A 16,328-nucleotide genomic window follows, 5' to 3' on the forward strand; every position below is an offset into this window, starting at 1 on the left:
CAAATGCAAAGGGGATATGCGTAAGATTTTGTGGCGTCCTTTGGGCCTCCCCACGTCTCTGTCTTCTTCCATATGTCCCCTCCAACAAGGTCCTATTGTTTTCAGTACAGCCCACAGCTGCTTGCCTTTGTGCCTATTGTCTTTACAGGCAGACTTTTTGCTTAGCAAGACAGCCTCAACCCTCTTCCTCGGTGTCCTACAAACCTGAAACTCAGGCCTCTTTGCCAAGCCCAGTAACAGGAAAGAAGGATGCTCCCCTAAACCCCCTTCCCTTCACCCTCTCATCTCAGCTCATGTTTTCCTCATTTAGGGAAACAAAAGGCTGAGCAGCCTTCCCTTTCTAAGCCATATCTAATGGAGGGTAATGAGGAGGCATGGTTTCAGTCTGCAGGCACTCCCATTTGTTACAAGCAATTCTCTCTGAGGGAATTTCATTGGGCTTTAAGAAAGTGAGAGAAAAAAACTGAACCCCAAAACCTTCTATTCACTATGTTCTTGCTGGCACTGATTATCAGAACTTCTCTCAGTCCCCCTTCCAAGCCCTTTGCTTAATTTTCAGGTAGCAGACTAGGAACTGAGATCAAGGGTGTGGTTGAACTATTTCTTAGCTGACTCTTGATAAGGCCTGGTAGGTGAGTGACCCAAATTACTCGTGGTTCCCTTTAAAAGGTGAAGATGTTTGTGTTTTTCTTTGTCTTCAGCTTTGGACCCCAGGGTTCTGGAAAATTGCCATTTGATATGCTTTCACATTCATCTACTATAAGATGCTTCTTCAGGATCAAGACAGTGATTGAGTTTTATAGGCATCTAATGGTGATAGGAAGAGTTAGACCTTTGGTGCAAGGCATTGCTCACAACCATGAAAAGTTGAAACTTTTTAAAGAGAGAAACTCTATGCTCCTTTATTCAATGAACTACTGTTCACATTCATGGCTATGTGAGCCACTGCCTATTTTGCAAGGGTTGGAGATGGGCAGAGGAAAGAGTGAAGCCATTCTGTCTTTGGGGAGTTTGATGGCAAGTCATCCATTTTCCACATGGTGTCCTGTTCTACAAAGCACAGGAATACGTGTAGAGGACATGCAGAGTAAAGGGGTGATCTAAATCTACCGGTGTAGATAAGTGGGACTTTGCCAGAGGAAGTGAGTTTGGTTGGTGTTTAGAATGGCTACTACAGAAAAAGATTAGGGCTTTGTTTTTTTTTTTCATGTGTTTGGTAGAATCTAAACCTTCACAGAAATAATTTAGATCTCGTTTTAAAATAGCATGGCAACTCGAACAGGTGGCCATGAGGGATCCCTGCACCACAGATGGCAACTTTACCTATTATGCCACAGTGCCAGTCCCATTGTACTAATTTTTAATCCTGCAGACTATTTTAATTTCCTGAGTTCAGCTTCTAAATGCAAAGTAAAAGTAAGAATGATTAGCACATAATCTAATATATAGTAAATTCTCACAAAATATATATTGTAAATAAAAGCAAAATTAAAATAACAACATGGTGAACCATGAGAGACAAAGACAAGAGACCCTCCTCATTCACATTTAAATAGAATAATTCTGCTTTTACCTGTTTTATATCATCAGCTTCTAACTAAAGTTCCACTTTTGGAAAGGATTTGAAATTTAAAAATGTGAAAATTACCAGGTTATGGAATAGACAGGCACTAGAGGCATGGCAAAGGGCACATGTACAGATGAAGTAGTTGGATGCTGGGCAGAGCTACCACATTCAGGGCATTATGAGATGATGGGAAAAGCCAAGGCGTCGGGTAGGGGGAGAAAATTGAGAAAAAATTGAGTGACTGACTGAAAGGTTTTGTAGAAAGGATGGAAAAGTAACCTGTTAAAAATATTTATTTATTTGAAAGGCAGAGTTACAGGGGCCGGTGCGGTGGCTTACTTGGTTAATCCTCCACCTGCGGCACTGGCATCCCATATGGGCGCTGGGTTCCAGTCCTGGTTGCCCCTCTTCCAGTCCAGCTCTCTGCTGTGGCCCGGGAAGGGAGTGGAGGATGGCCCAAGTGCTTGGGTCCTGCACCCACAAGGGAGACCAGGAGGAAGCACCTGGCTTCTGCCTTCGGATTGGCGCTGCGCACCGGCCGTAGTGGCCATTTGGGTGGTGAACCAACGGAAGGAAGACCTTTCTCTCTGTCTCTCTCCCTCACTGTTTAACTCTGTCAAATTAAAAAAAAAAGAAAGAAAGAAAAAAAAAGAAAGGCAGAGTTACACACACAGAGAGAGAGACAGAGAGAGAGAAAATCTTTCATCCACTGGTTCATGCTCCAAATGGTCACAACAACCAGGCCTGGGTTGGTCTGAAGCCAGGAGCCAAAAGTCTCCTCCAGGTCTGCCACATGGGGGCAGTGGCCCAAGCACTCATAGCATCCTCCACTGCCTTCCCAGGCACATGAGCAGTTAGCTGGATCAGCAGTGGATCAACCAGGACATGAACCAGCACCCATATAGGATGCCATCTGCGCAGGCAGCGGCCCAACCCACCATGCCACAACACCATCCTCAAGAAAGTAATTTTTAAAGATTACGCTAGCTGTGCATGACAAATGTGTGTCTGAGCGTACGTGCATGTCTGTGCGAACATGAGTTCCTGGTGACGTGTTAGTTTGTGATTTCCCCATTCCAACAGATGTTGATTGTAAAAATCAGGAAAGTAAACCATTTTCCTAACTTCTACTTTTTCTCTTGAGTTTGGTTCTTTACCAAGGTCAAGCCCTACAGGTGCCTTGCTTCTGGGTGACGTCTTTTAGAATGGATGTCTCCTTATCCGGAACTCCTCTCAGTGCTTCTGAGACAAGGGTCTTTCCCAGCTCTGGGGTTGCAGACTTCCCTCACCCCGCCCGTTCCTGAGAAAAGGGGCTAGGTCATAAAAACAGGAAATCTTTTCAGGCTATAACCGAAATGAGCTGCTTAAAATAATCTCAGTGCTGCCAAATGCTCAGCAAAGACTTGACAGTGCTTAGGAGAAACCTTGCCGAACCCCTCAAGTAATGATGTTGGAAACCACAGGATGCTGCAAGCTTCGCCACGGGGAGCCTTCCGACACTTTTTTAGCAGATGGTAATGTATACACTTCTTTTATGTACCATGCTTCTCTAAATTAAAGATGATTTTTCAAAAACAATCCTCTTAGATAGAGTGAAGAAAAAAACCTCACACATATCCAGCTGTAGACAGCCTCATGTTTATATAAGCCATGAGGAAATTAAAAGCCATGGTACTATGGTATGTTTTTTACAAGTCTTATGAATTTTATATACTGAGAAAAATTAAGTTTTCAGATTCCACTGAGGTGAGAATTCTTTGAGGCCTGGAGAAGTAGTAAGGTAGAGATTTAATGCCATCTTGTATCATAAGAATGAGGAAATGACTGTCACCTAATTTGATATGAAAATAAATTAAGACTACATTTACCATTATTTTTGTTAAATTACATACACTTTTTCTTCATGCCCAGAATTTGAATGAATGAGATATTTTTGCCTATGCATTTAGCTTCAGCAATTAATCTAAAGGCTCAAAATAGAGCCCAGCATCTGGTTACTCAAGACCTGACTGACAACTAGTTCTTACATGTTAATTCTTTCAAGAATCAGATATTTCACACAAAATGTTGACATTTTAAAAAGTATTCCTCCCCTGTGTGAACCAGATTTAATGCCAGTTTGATTTTCAGACTGTACAGTTTTTCTCTTGAGAATCCATCTTGCTTGTATTTATTATTTTATTTTATTTTGTTATATGGTTTATTTATTTAAGAGGCAGAGTGACAAGGAGAGAAGAACAGAGAGACAGTTCTCATCTGCTGGTTCATTCCCAAATACCCAGAATTTTATTGAGGAGATTAGAACTCAAGCAAGGTCTTCCACATAGATTGGAGGGACCCAATTGGAGGAAGCCATCACCTGCTGCCTCCTAAGGTCTCCATTGGTGGGAAGCTGCAAGCAGGGGCTAGAATTTCAACCCAGGCACTCCTAGCTTGGGAAGCAGGTTTCTTAACCCCTAAGCCAAACAGCTGATCATATCCCTTTTTTAATTTAATAATGGTACAAATATCATCGTCATCTGTAATGTCTTCACTCTTAACACTTAACTGCTGTGCATCTTGGGCTTCCTTATTTGCTTGGTGAAACATGATACTTATTTCCCGTTGGTCTCTTCAATGTAATCTGAAGAGATCATGCATTTCAAGAGTGGAACATAGTTGTCAGCCCCAAAATTTCAACATTCATCTATTTTGCGCATAATGTAGTACAGGGCATTGTCCCAGAACCTCAGAGAAAGGGAAATATGCAGAAGATATGATTCCCAGTATAGATGAATGTAGAGAACAGTAGGGGGCCTTATGTCCATACAGAGTTAGGTTAGGAATTTAAAAAGAAAGTGGAAAGTATACTGAAATATTAACAGTCACCATATTCTGTATAGACCCAGACACTTGACTAAATACTTCATATATAATCACATTTGTTCATATCAGTAGCTCCATGGGATTGGTGTATTGATAATATTCTTTATTTTATGGGGGAGGAAATCACCTAGAAAGTGTAAAGAGCTCACCAGGTGTCACAGCTATGATAGTCAGAGGTCGGGCTAGTACTGAAGCACACACTTTTACATTTTAAGGCCTCTGCTCTTGCTCACTACCATTTCCTGTTTTCCAATGTGTCTGTATAAGTATATGTGCTATGGATGATCAGTAGAGGTAGTAAATACTCCAGATTTAGAAGAGGATGCTCCCATTCTCTTAAGTAGTGACATTTGTCTAGACTCTCGAGATTGGCACAAATGAAGGAAGAAAAATCTAAAAAGAAGAAAGAATGGGAGCCAAGATATTGAGCCAGGAATTGGAGGGTCTATCCTGGAAAAGTCGGAGAAATGTATTCTTGAAGGAGTGTCTGTTTTACCTTCTAGGTCATAATTTCCCAGGAAATGAATTTAGGCCCATTAAAGGATAAGCAACCAGAAAACTTACACAACAAAGTTTAAACATTAGCCTCCCTTTGGAATCCCTTTTACATCAAATGTATGTTTTACTTTGTTTGACCGTGGCATAATGTCTTTTCCATTAACATGGCTCAGCACCTTGTTTGACTTGGCATCACTTGCCATTAGAATTGGGGCATGCTATTTCATACCTGAATGTGAACGTAAAAATATCATTTTCACATGTATAAATGGCTAAGAGGATGGACGACTGGCAGCTCTTCCATCCAATATATCTTCAAAATGCAGAGTAAATTTACCTTGGGGGGAAAAATCCAGTTATTCTTTAAAGTAGAGCTCACTGCTTACAACGTATTACTCCCGGCCCCCTGGCTTCTACTTGCTTCAAATACCTTTGGAATTTCCTCTAATTGCCACACGTACCAGAATCAGAGAAAGTGTGATTCTTTCCCCAAAAAAGAAGCCAATTATGATAACAAACAGGCCCAAAACACAGGTTTTTTCTACTCTGGAAATATCCCAGGGCATAGGAATTACAATTTTTAATGCATTTAGCATTTTTTTACAGTAGGCAGTTTGGGCTCCCTTAGCCTAGTCCTATTCTGAATGCCTCCGCTCAGCCAGCACTCTTAGAATCCTGAGTTTGGGGCCAGCGCCGTGGCTCAATAGGCTAATCCTCCACCTTGCGGCGCCGGCACACCGGGTTCTAGTCCCGGTCAGGGCGCCGGATTCTGTCCCGGTTGCCCCTCTTCCAGGCCAGCTCTCTGCTATGGCCAGGGAGTGCAGTGGAGGATGGCCCAAGTGCTTGGGCCCTGCACCCCATGGGAGGCCAGGAAAAGCACCTGGATCCTGGCTCCTGCCATCGGATCAGCGCGGTGCGTCGGCTGCAGCGGCGGCCATTGGAGGGTGAACCAACGGCAAAGGAAGACCTTTCTCTCTGTCTCTCTCTCTCACTGTCCACTCTGCCTGTCAAAAAAAAAAAAAAAAAAAAAGAATCCTGAGTTTGGGAGCCTCCCCTCTGCCAGAGGTCTCCACAAACATCCTTACTCTCTGCTTTTCATTCTTGCACATGCAGAAGAGAAACCATTGTAAGCCTGAGATTAGCACATTGTGCCCTCTGTTCAACCTAATAGGTATAAATCTTGAAAAAAATTAAAATAAGGAAAGAGAAAAGATGTGAGTGCAAAGTAGTGTGTAGGTAGGACCTTCTATTATCCTCACGCAAGGTGAAACTGCTGTGAATGCTGGGAAGTTCCCTCCACTCAAGGTGAAACAGAAGTAGCATCTGATTCTAAAAGGTCAGGAACAGCAACGTGTCTTGTGTTTCACTTATAGAAAAACCAAGAATAATTGGATTTGGGAGGTTATTTTGAAAGTCAAGGTTACGAACAGAAAACAAATTTGTTGGGCAAATTCATAGGTGTCTTTTCTCTGATGAATTCCTAAATGGAATAATTTTCAGTGTCTTGGGCATATTCAGAAAGACATCAGTGGAAGCCAAGAGCATCACCTGAAGCTTAAGAATGGTCCATAAAGCAGATTTTGCTTCCCATCGAACACAACTTGACCTCTGGCGATATGTGAAGAGAACTTCTGCATGTCATAGGATAATTGGTTTTCTCATTCCCTTTAACAATTTCTAACACACAGCATGAATTATAGGAAAGGAAGGTGACTTCTGAAAAGGGGGTAGATGGACAGATAGTTGAATTTGGAGGCAATTGGCAGGAGGGAGATGAGCCTGGGGTGTCCTGCTCCCTGTAGTTAAAAGTTCCAGCATATGCTTTGACTGAGAAGGGTTGTGAAATACTGTCAAACCACCTCACTAAAATGCAAGTTCTCCCAGGGATGGGTCAAGGCAGTGAGAAGTTGGGCCCAAGCTTCAGTCCCCCACTGGGAGGAATTTGTGATGTACAGCACCTACCTCTAAGCCTTATACCTAGGCGCTGTTGGTCTGTAGGAACTGAGAAAGTCTTGGGTTTTAGACTGTGTCTGAGAAGTCTCTGGCTGAGCTCTCTCAGAGAAAGGGACAATAGGAACTACTCCTTACATCTAAAGAAAAGGCAAGAGAGGAGGATGCGACACCAGAGCAACACTGAGCTTCCCAAGGCCTCATGGAGACTGACTCAGGAATATAGACGCACAGCGTTTTGGAGCTTTCAGAAGTTTCACTGAAGGCAACAGATTTTTTTATTCCTTTTTTTTTTCTAGTTATTCCTATTTCTCAATCTTAATCTTGAATTCCAAGGTTTTAAAATCTTTATATTGTGCATGTCAAAACTTAAAGGATTGGGGGTGATTGTTTGATTCATCCCCCTTTACATCTTTATGAGAAACAGTTGTTTCCCACAGAAGAACAGAGTGCTTTGTAGGTTACAAGTTTCAGTTGGTCATTTGTGTTTCACATATGAAAACCTGAAAAAAAATCTCCTGCCCTTTTTAGGAATTAAATCTTGTCCAGTAGGTGATTAGCAGGGAATAAACTATTCACAGGAATATATGATTCACAACTGTCACTTAAATGAAAAAGACTACTGGACACAGCAAATAAAATGGGACGATGCTGAAGCAAACACCAACATTACCAGTTCAAATCAGAGTAACACAAAACTGGAAGTCAGCAGAATGTCAACTCTTTGGGGGAATAGCTGATGACTTTCTCCCTTTTGAGACCTGATTCTTAATGTGTACAAAAGGTAAAATATAAGGCTGGACTAATTCCAGCAAAACTTGAGAGCTTTGTGTGATTTCCATAGTTTCCCAAATAGTCTGAATCTCAGAAAATAGGCACTTATAATGAAAACATGCACAGACTCTTAACTATAATGCTGCTAGCAGACATTGCTATAATAGCAAGACGATTTAACGATAATGGATAAGTAGGAACAAAATTAAGTAGTTTGCTGAGATAAAAAAAAAATTCCCTAAGCCAGAACATATTTGGCCTTATGTTCAATTTCAAATTCAAAGTCAGTTCATTGGTATAATTTAACATTTTCATAATCCTTTCAGTGATAAATTTCATTAGTACATTGAAAATGCCAGCTGTTAAGAATAGACTATGACTATGAGAGGGACTGAAAAAGGTAGGTTGGACTATGATCCCCACCTGCCTCCTCCAGCTCTGGAAAAATGAGTGGATGGCAGGTTTTTACCCTTCCTGTCTACAGCAAATGTCCTCTTCCCACTCCATTCAGCCTGAGCCTTAGGGTAAGCCAGGGTTTGCAGCCATTTACTACAATAATAGCAAGACTATTTAGCAGTAATGGATAAGTAGGGAGCAAATTAAGCTGTTTGCTGAGATACAGAAATGAAGCCAGAAAATATTTGGCCTCATGTTAGGCTTCAAATTCATAGTCAATTCATTAGTGTAATTTAGTCCTTGCAAAAGCCTTTGAGTGATAAATTCTACTAATACATTTGAAATGCCAGCTGTAAGAATAACTCATTGAGTGTTGAGTAAAATTAAAAGACGGGCAAGAATAAATCCTTCATTTCCATCTCATATGGGAAGATTTATGAAAGCCTTTGAGAAGAAGCATCTGTCTGCTAGCTGTAAATTTAGAGTATTAAGGGAAAACACTGGAATATTTTGGTTACATTAGCAAAAGGAATGTATTAACTAAAATGCTTTTGAGATCCTTCCCTTTGTGGTTGAAGATTATTCTCTTGATGAAGAACATGTGAATTTTTAGAATCCACATCTTGCTTGGGAATAAAGGCCACAGTATAAACAAACTAAGTGGTTGGTGTTTCAGGGCTGGTTTCTAAGAAACACAATCATGTGGGATGTTGGTGACTCTTTTTCCCATATGGGTATGGTTTTCTCTATGCTAGTGAGTGTTCTCTTTCAAGCTCATAGAGGCTGCAAAGACTTGGAACAGGTATGGGGAATATAACCAACCAGTATTTGACTTCCTCAACCAAAAATGAAAGTCACTCAATTTCACAAGACAGTGTCTCAAATTTTCAAATTGAATACTTTCATAACAAAATCAATTGTTAATTCAAAAAAAGTAGGAGAGAAGTAAATTTTTCTTGAGAATTTAGTACATGCAAGATGCTTTATATAAATTAGCTCATGCTTCTCTCCAAAACATTTCTGAAACATGTTGTAGATCCAATTAATGGAAGAGAAAACTGAAGTCTCAAAAAATAATCTCCTGAGAACAGTAGCTAACCAGTAGTCAGTCTGGGATGCAAACCGAAGTATATCTGAGTGGAAGCAGAGGGACTATACCTCAGGATTGTTGGCAGGAGTGAGTCTGAAATATCCAAAACTGACTCACAGTAAGAGATTTCTGACAATGTGCAGTGTCTGCTGTGACCAAACCCACACAGGTAGCCTCTTTCTCCTTGTCCACATGACGGATTGGATCACTCTTTAATTCTTCCTCATCTGAGTGGTCATCTGTGGTTAGAGATTCTGGGGCTGACCTTCAACGATCATCAACTCTGCTTCAAGTTTGCAGCAAATACATAGGTATGCTACCCAGTCAGCCCTTAGGCTCAGAAAACAAGACGTCTACTTTGAGAAGCTGAAGAAGCCACAGTTCTGACCCAGGTGTATCCTTTTTCCTGCCCATTGGCAGATTTAGCAAATAAAAATAGAAAATATCTAATGAGATTCTAATTTCAGATAAATAACAAACTTTTGGGGGGATAAGTATGTTCCACAGAGTGTTTGGGATATACTTATGCAGAAACAATGTTCATTGTTATCTAACTTTCAAATTTAATGGGGAAACCTCTAACTTTTCTGGTCATTGTGATCCTTATGAGTCAGGAGTACGATGCTAATGTGATAAAAAACATAACCATACCCAAAGAAAGGTTTGACCTTTGACCTGGTATCCTGGGAAATTTCTCCAGAAAGAATTTTTTTTTAAACTTAGGATCTTTGGACAATGCCAAACAGTCTAACAATTTTACTCATGAAGAGGGCACTAAGCCAGCCACATGTTAGGTGCTCTACCTCCAAAGGGCAGCCTCTGGAGGGACTGAAGACCAAAGCTCAGTTGTGGGAGCAGTCAACATGGATGTGACTGAGCAGCATCGCAAATGCTGGCTTACAGAAGTTTCCCTAGCTGAAAATATTCTGTGCAAATTGTTATACATCACTGCTGAGGGGAGTTAATGCTGTCAGCAGTCCCACAAGGAGAGGATGAATGCAAGTACCACAGTTGGAACCCTACTGAACCCTGCCCCTACCTTTAATCTGTGTTGTTTCCCTATATTAAACCAATGCATGAGGATAATATCCTTTCTATGAATGCTTCTAGGGGAGTATCAAACTGAGGGAAGTCTTGGGAATCCCTGAAACTGCAGGCAATATCAAAGGTAAACGTATTTTTCTGGACTTTGCTGTCTCTAACTTCTCTATGTCATAGGGGCTTCCTTTCTTGAGTCCAGAACCTAGCCCGTGTTCCAAGTACTGGGATTTTGAAATCACCTTCCCAAAGGGCCCCGAGCATGCCTCCAGAGCCTTTGTGAGCCTCTTTCTCAGATCTGCTCAAGGGTGAACGATGCTATGGATGTGGCACACTAAGGCCAGAGGAGTAGCTAACGACTACATTAGGGTCAGTGCCTGTGTTAACTATATGCAGGGCTGTGTGTTTGCGTGTGAGCATGTGAAGACCGTTCTTTGATAGGACCAGATTGGGATGAGATTAGAAAAGGGGAGCACTGTGGGTGCTTCCAATTGTACTTTTTGCTCTAGGTCTAATAAAGGTAAGGTGGGCCTTATCCTGCCTTTCCTTGCCCTACCAAGCAATTTAGGGCTTGTGCGCACCCTCAGCTTTTCTTCTCTTGCTTGGAAAAACAGTAGCTAAAGATTGTCCTCTCAGGTAAGGCTATATACCTTAGAAAAACTCTTATTGAGCAAAACACAACATCAATCTCATTGCTAACCCCTGACTTGGGAATGTCAACTGAATCCATATGGAGTGCTGTGGATGGTAAGAAGCCATCCATTGCAAAATCACCTCTGAATTAACAGAGGGTAGAAACGTCTTAGTGAAGTTAGTGTACTTACAAAGTATAAGGTAAGTTTTGCTTGTCAATAATAAAATATGAGAAACATTTTTTTGAAGTTTGAAAACTGTTTTATTAATTAGTTCATAGCTGAGGACAGTTTCTAGAACCTAGTAGGTGACATAATCCCACCACCACCACACAGAGACACAGGAGAAACATCTTAATGTTGAGGTAATACAGTCCATATAGTATTATCATACTTGTATTTCACTTGACAGCTTAAGAATCTCTTTATACCTTTAATCCTCATGATGACCTCTGCAGGGGCAGCTAAAGAAAAATGACACACCCACCTTCTTTTCCCCTGGATCTTCCTTTTTTTGGGGGCACTATATATCTTTCTTCCTACATCCCAATACTTAGATCTGTCTGTGACTTGAGAAACCCCACCACCTACAAAGCCTGGATATGTGCTTCTTATCTCACTACCTGTATTTTGCCAGAAGAGGGGTCACTGGCCAGGCCTACCATATAGCTAGGGTGAGGTTGGGTTTTGGGTATGAAGAAAGGAAAGAAGAATTGGATGTTAACAAAGGAAGAGCTGAGGTAGCTTCTTTTAGGTAACTTCCTAAGGGAAGAGCCATAGGCTTAGAAGAGATGACCAAGAGGGAGCATCCTAAAGGTAAGAGCCAGGATTTTGGACTCTGAGAGAATGGGTATCATGGGCCTGTTGCCAGGCCATTTGACTCTCTGAACCTCAGTTGGACCAGTGATTTCTACCTTTTGGGGTTTCTGGGCTACTAAATCAGACTCTCTCTCTATATCTATATCTATATCTATATCTATATCTATATCTATATCTATATCTAGATATCTAGATATAGATATATCTGTCTATATCTATCTATCTATCTATCTATCTATAGATAGATAGATAGATAGATAGATAGATATAGATATAGATATGTGTGTGTCTTTGCCAAGTGCCTGGCATGAGCTCATTAATTTTACCTGTTAAATTAAGTTTGAGCTTGGTGTAGTTTCTAGTTGAGGAGACAGTCAGTGGCAGTTCTAATTATGATTATTGCCAACACTTCCTCAGACGTAGCTCTGAGGCAGAGACCTTCTCATTGTCATTTAGAGGACAGAGAAAATGCAAAGAAGATTGAGTCAGAGGCAACACAGATACAAAGCTTTTCGGCATAAATGAAGCATAAGGTTCTTTATAGGGAAAAGAAAGTAAGTCTTGAACCTCTCTGGTTGTGCCTGGCATGTGCTTGGACTTCTCTGGTAGAGCTGAAAGCCTAGAGAATGTAGAAGGCCCGGCTTCACTTTCTTTTCTTTTTACAATATATTTTAAAATATATACTTATATATTTACTTGAGAGAGAAAGAGAGAGAGAGAGAGAGAGAGAGAGAATCTTTCATCTGCTGGTCCACTCTCCAAATGACTGCAGCAGCCAGCTCTGAGCTAAGGCCCGTCCCCATTTATTTTTATTTCTATTTAATTTTATTTTATTTTAAAGGTTAATTCATTTATTTTAAAGCCACAGTTATAGACAGAAGGAGAAGCAGGAGAGAGACTGATTTTCTACTCATTGATTCACTCCCCAAATGGCTACAATGGCCAGGTCTGGGCCAGGCTAAAGCCAGGAGCCAGGAGCTTCATCTGGGTCTCCCACATGGATACAGGGGCCCAAATCTTTCGGCCATCTGTAGAAGATGCTGCATAAATATCTCTCAGACAGCAAACTGCTCTGAAATTAGAGGCAGAGCCACGGTTTCTGCTCCCACCAAAACAGGCGAGGTAGGGCGGGGGGGGAGGGGTAGGTGGTGGTGGTGGGCACACCGGCCCCCAAAGGAATGTAGCAGCTGGGGCAGCAGGGGCAGCAGGGGCTAATGGATGTTAACTGGTATCTGGGGAGTTTTTGGGAATTTGTAAATTTGCAGGAGTATTTAAATGGGCCTGTCTCTGAAGATTTACAGCACAGCTCTGATCCCTGTCTTAGACCACCAGACCAAATTCCTTTTCCCAAATCCTTAAGTTGATGTATAATCTTGCCTACATGTCTGCTGCCTTATAGAACTGTTGGTACCCTCTAAATAAAAGTGGGAGCACACGGCTATCCGCCCGCATGCTCTTAGAATGAATGCTCTCGTGTCCTGTCTACTCACAGCCATCCTCCACTGCTTTATTAATTTTATTGACTTGCAAATAAATATCTGGGTAAATCCCACTTGATTGTGGTGTTTGATCTTTTTGAAGTAGTGCTGGATTTAGCTTACTAATATTTTGTTGATAATTTTTGGGTTTATACTCATCAAGAATATTGGTCTAAACTTTGTGTTTTGTGTCTTTATTTGGTTTTGGTATCAAAGTAATGCTAGTCTTATGGAAAAAATTTGACAGAATTTCATATTTCTCAATATTCTGGATTATTTTGAGAATTGGAAATATTTCCTCATTAAATGTTTTTTAGATGGGCCAGTGCTGTGGCATAGAGGGTAAAGCCACCACCTGCTCCCTTCTGGGAGCCGTTTCAAGTCCTGGCAGCTCCACTTCTGGTCTGCTCTCTGCTATGGCCTGGGAAAGCAGTAGAAGATGGCCCAAGTCCTTGGGTCCCTGCACCTGCATGGGAGACCCCAAAGAAGCTCCTGGCTCCTGGTTTCGGATTGGCACAGCTCCGGCTGTTGCGGTCAATTGGGGAGTGAACCAGCGGATGGAAGACCTCTCTCTCTCTCTCTCTGCCTCTTCTCTTTCTGTGTAACTCTGACTTTTGAATAAATAAATAAATCTTTTAAAAAAATGTTTTTTAGAATTCATTTGTAAATCCATCAGGTCTTGGATTTGTCTTTGATGGGAGATTTTAAATTAAATTACTACTTCATTCTTATTATATGCAATTGCTCTGTTTAGATTTTCTCTGGCTTCTTGATTTTATTTTGGAAGGTTGTATGTATTCAGGAATTTATCCATTTATTTGAGGTTCATCAATTTGTTAGCAGATACCTGATTATAGTAGTTTCTTAGGAGCCTTTGTATTTCCTATTTTATTTATTTTAGTTTTCTATTTGTTTTTGTTTTGTTACTCTGACTAAACATTTGTCTATTTTTTTTTTTACCTTTTCAAAAAATCAGATTTTGTTTTTGGATTCTTAGTTTCAATATTTCTGCTTGGAACCCTATCATGCCTTGCTTCCTGCTAATTTGAGGTTTAGTTTGTTCTTTTTCTAAGTCCTTGAGATACATTGTTAGATAGTTTATCTGAAATCTTTTAATTTTTAAAAATATTTGCACTTATTGCTATGAATTGCATTTGCTGTACCCCCACAGTTTCTGATATGTTGTATTTTCAATTTTTTCAAGGAAGTTTTTATTTTCTGTTTGATTTCTTCAGTAATCCATTGGTCATTCAAGAGCATGTGGTTCAGGTTTTACATATTTGTAAATGTTCTATTGCCCTCTTTATTGTTAACTTCTAGTTGTATTTCTTTGTGATCTAAGGCATATGGTATTTTCATTTTCTTAAATTGATTGAGACTTGATTTGTGCTTATTTATGGTATATCCTGGAAAATGCTCCAGGTGCTGATGAGAAGAATGTGCATTCTGTAGCTTTTGGGTGAAACGTTCTGCAAATATCTGTTAGGTCCATTTATTCTATGGTGTTGTTGAATTTTGAAGTATCCTTTTTTGATTTTCAGTGCATATATTTTGAGTGCATACACTTATGTTAGTTATATCTTTTGTTGAATGGATCTGCTTATAAGTATATAATGTGGGCTGGGGCTGTGGCGCAGCAGATTGAAGCCCTGGCCTGAGGCGCCGGCATCCCATATGGGCACCAGTTTTAGTCCTGGCTGCTCCTCTTCTGATCCAGCTCTCTGCTATGGCCTTGGAAAGCAGTAGAAGATGGCCAAAGTACTTGGCCCCCTGCACCCATGTGGGAGACCCAGAAGAAGTTCCTGGCTCCTGGCTTCAGATCAGCGCAGCGCTGGCCATTGTGGCCATCTGGGGAGTGAACCAGTAGATGGAAGACCTCTCTCTCTGTCTCTACCTCTCTCTGTAACTCTTTCTTTCAAATAAATAAAATAAATCTTTTTAAAAAAGTTTATAATGGCATTTTGTCTTTCTACAGTTTTTATTTAAAGTCTCTTTTATTGGATATGAGAATAGTTACTCCACCTCACTTCTCATTTCCATTTCAAGGTATATACTTTTCCAACCCTTCACCTTAGTCTATGGGTATCTTTATCTATGAAGTGAGTTTCTTATAGGTAGTATTGTTACTGCAGAATGGCAGGGTTCTTCATGCAAGAAAGAATTCAGGTGTGAGACAGAGAGTAGTGGGAGGTAAAATAGCAAGGTTTATTAGGGAAGGGACATCCATAAGAACGGATGGGCACCTCTCCAGACAGAACCTGAGGGAGAGTGCCCAGTCGCTCGGACTGGGGGCGGGGTGGAGGAGCGAGGTTACATGGTTGAGTGGAGAGATTACACCTAGGCAGGCCAAGTGGGCGGCTCAGCAGAGAGGCAGAGTGCTGAGTGTGCAGTCTGGTTAAGGCTGGGGGTTTTTAAGGAGATGGGTCTTTGTCTTCACACATCTCCTCCTGAAACAAAGGATTTTATGGATGTAAATATTAAGAATCTCCTATCTGAGTTTTCCCCTGAAGGTATCAGACAGGAGGAAGCCTAGCTGGTGCCACTGTCCTGAGTTTAGAGGAAAGGTGAGCAAGACCCCCTGGAGAATCGGGATACAGAGCAGGGTATTTGAAATGCAGATACTGGGCTGCATCTGGGAGATTGTGGAAGACTGCTGGGCAGAAGGGGCGGGGACCCCCCACCTGGCAGGTTATTGGGTAGGAGGGGGCAGGGCAGGATATGAATACTGGGCTGCCCCTGAAACGTTATCAGGATGACTTTGAGATGCAGATGCATATGCTGGACATAGATGTCTTTTCTTTAGGCCTTTATGTCACACACACATAAGCTCATATCTGACTTCCTACCTAACAGTATAATAGTTGGGTCTTGTTTTTTACCCATTAACCCAACATCCATCGTTTGACTGAGGATTTTAATTCTTTTATACTCAAGGCCAATACTGATATATAAGAACTAATTTACATAATTTTGTTTGTTTACAACTGTTTTATATATTCTATGCTTCTGCCTCTCTTATTATTTATCTTTATGAATTGGTAGCTTCCTGTCATAATAAGGTTGAATCCTCTTCTCTTTCTGTTTCGTACATTTGCTCTGTTACTGAATTTGGCACTATAGTGTGTTTTCAGGATGGTTTTTATGATCCATTTACATCTAATGTAGGATTCTGTTCAGGATTTCTTATAGAGCTTATCTGAGGGTGACAAATTCTGTTTCTG

The 16,328-nt window shown here is 41.0% G+C and overlaps 1 long non-coding RNA gene across 2 annotated transcripts; it reads left to right on the forward strand.

Annotated features, from left to right (window-relative positions):
* The first annotated feature begins 2,920 nt into the window (after nucleotides 1-2,920).
* On the forward strand, nucleotides 2,921-13,751 carry LOC103348322 (uncharacterized). 2 transcript variants are annotated; one of them, XR_516747.4, is made up of 3 exons: nucleotides 2,945-3,081; nucleotides 10,251-10,308; nucleotides 13,425-13,751. It is a non-coding gene; the product is annotated as an uncharacterized LOC103348322 (long non-coding RNA). The 2 variants fall into 2 exon arrangements; XR_016223135.1 differs by lacking the exon at nucleotides 10,251-10,308 and having other exon boundaries at nucleotides 2,921-3,081.
* Nucleotides 13,752-16,328: the final 2,577 nt, after the last annotated feature.

This window comes from Oryctolagus cuniculus, chromosome 1, assembly GCF_051225735.1.
Source record: "Oryctolagus cuniculus isolate XC-2025 breed Fujian yellow rabbit chromosome 1, ASM5122573v1, whole genome shotgun sequence".
Taxonomy (NCBI): domain Eukaryota; kingdom Metazoa; phylum Chordata; class Mammalia; order Lagomorpha; family Leporidae; genus Oryctolagus; species Oryctolagus cuniculus.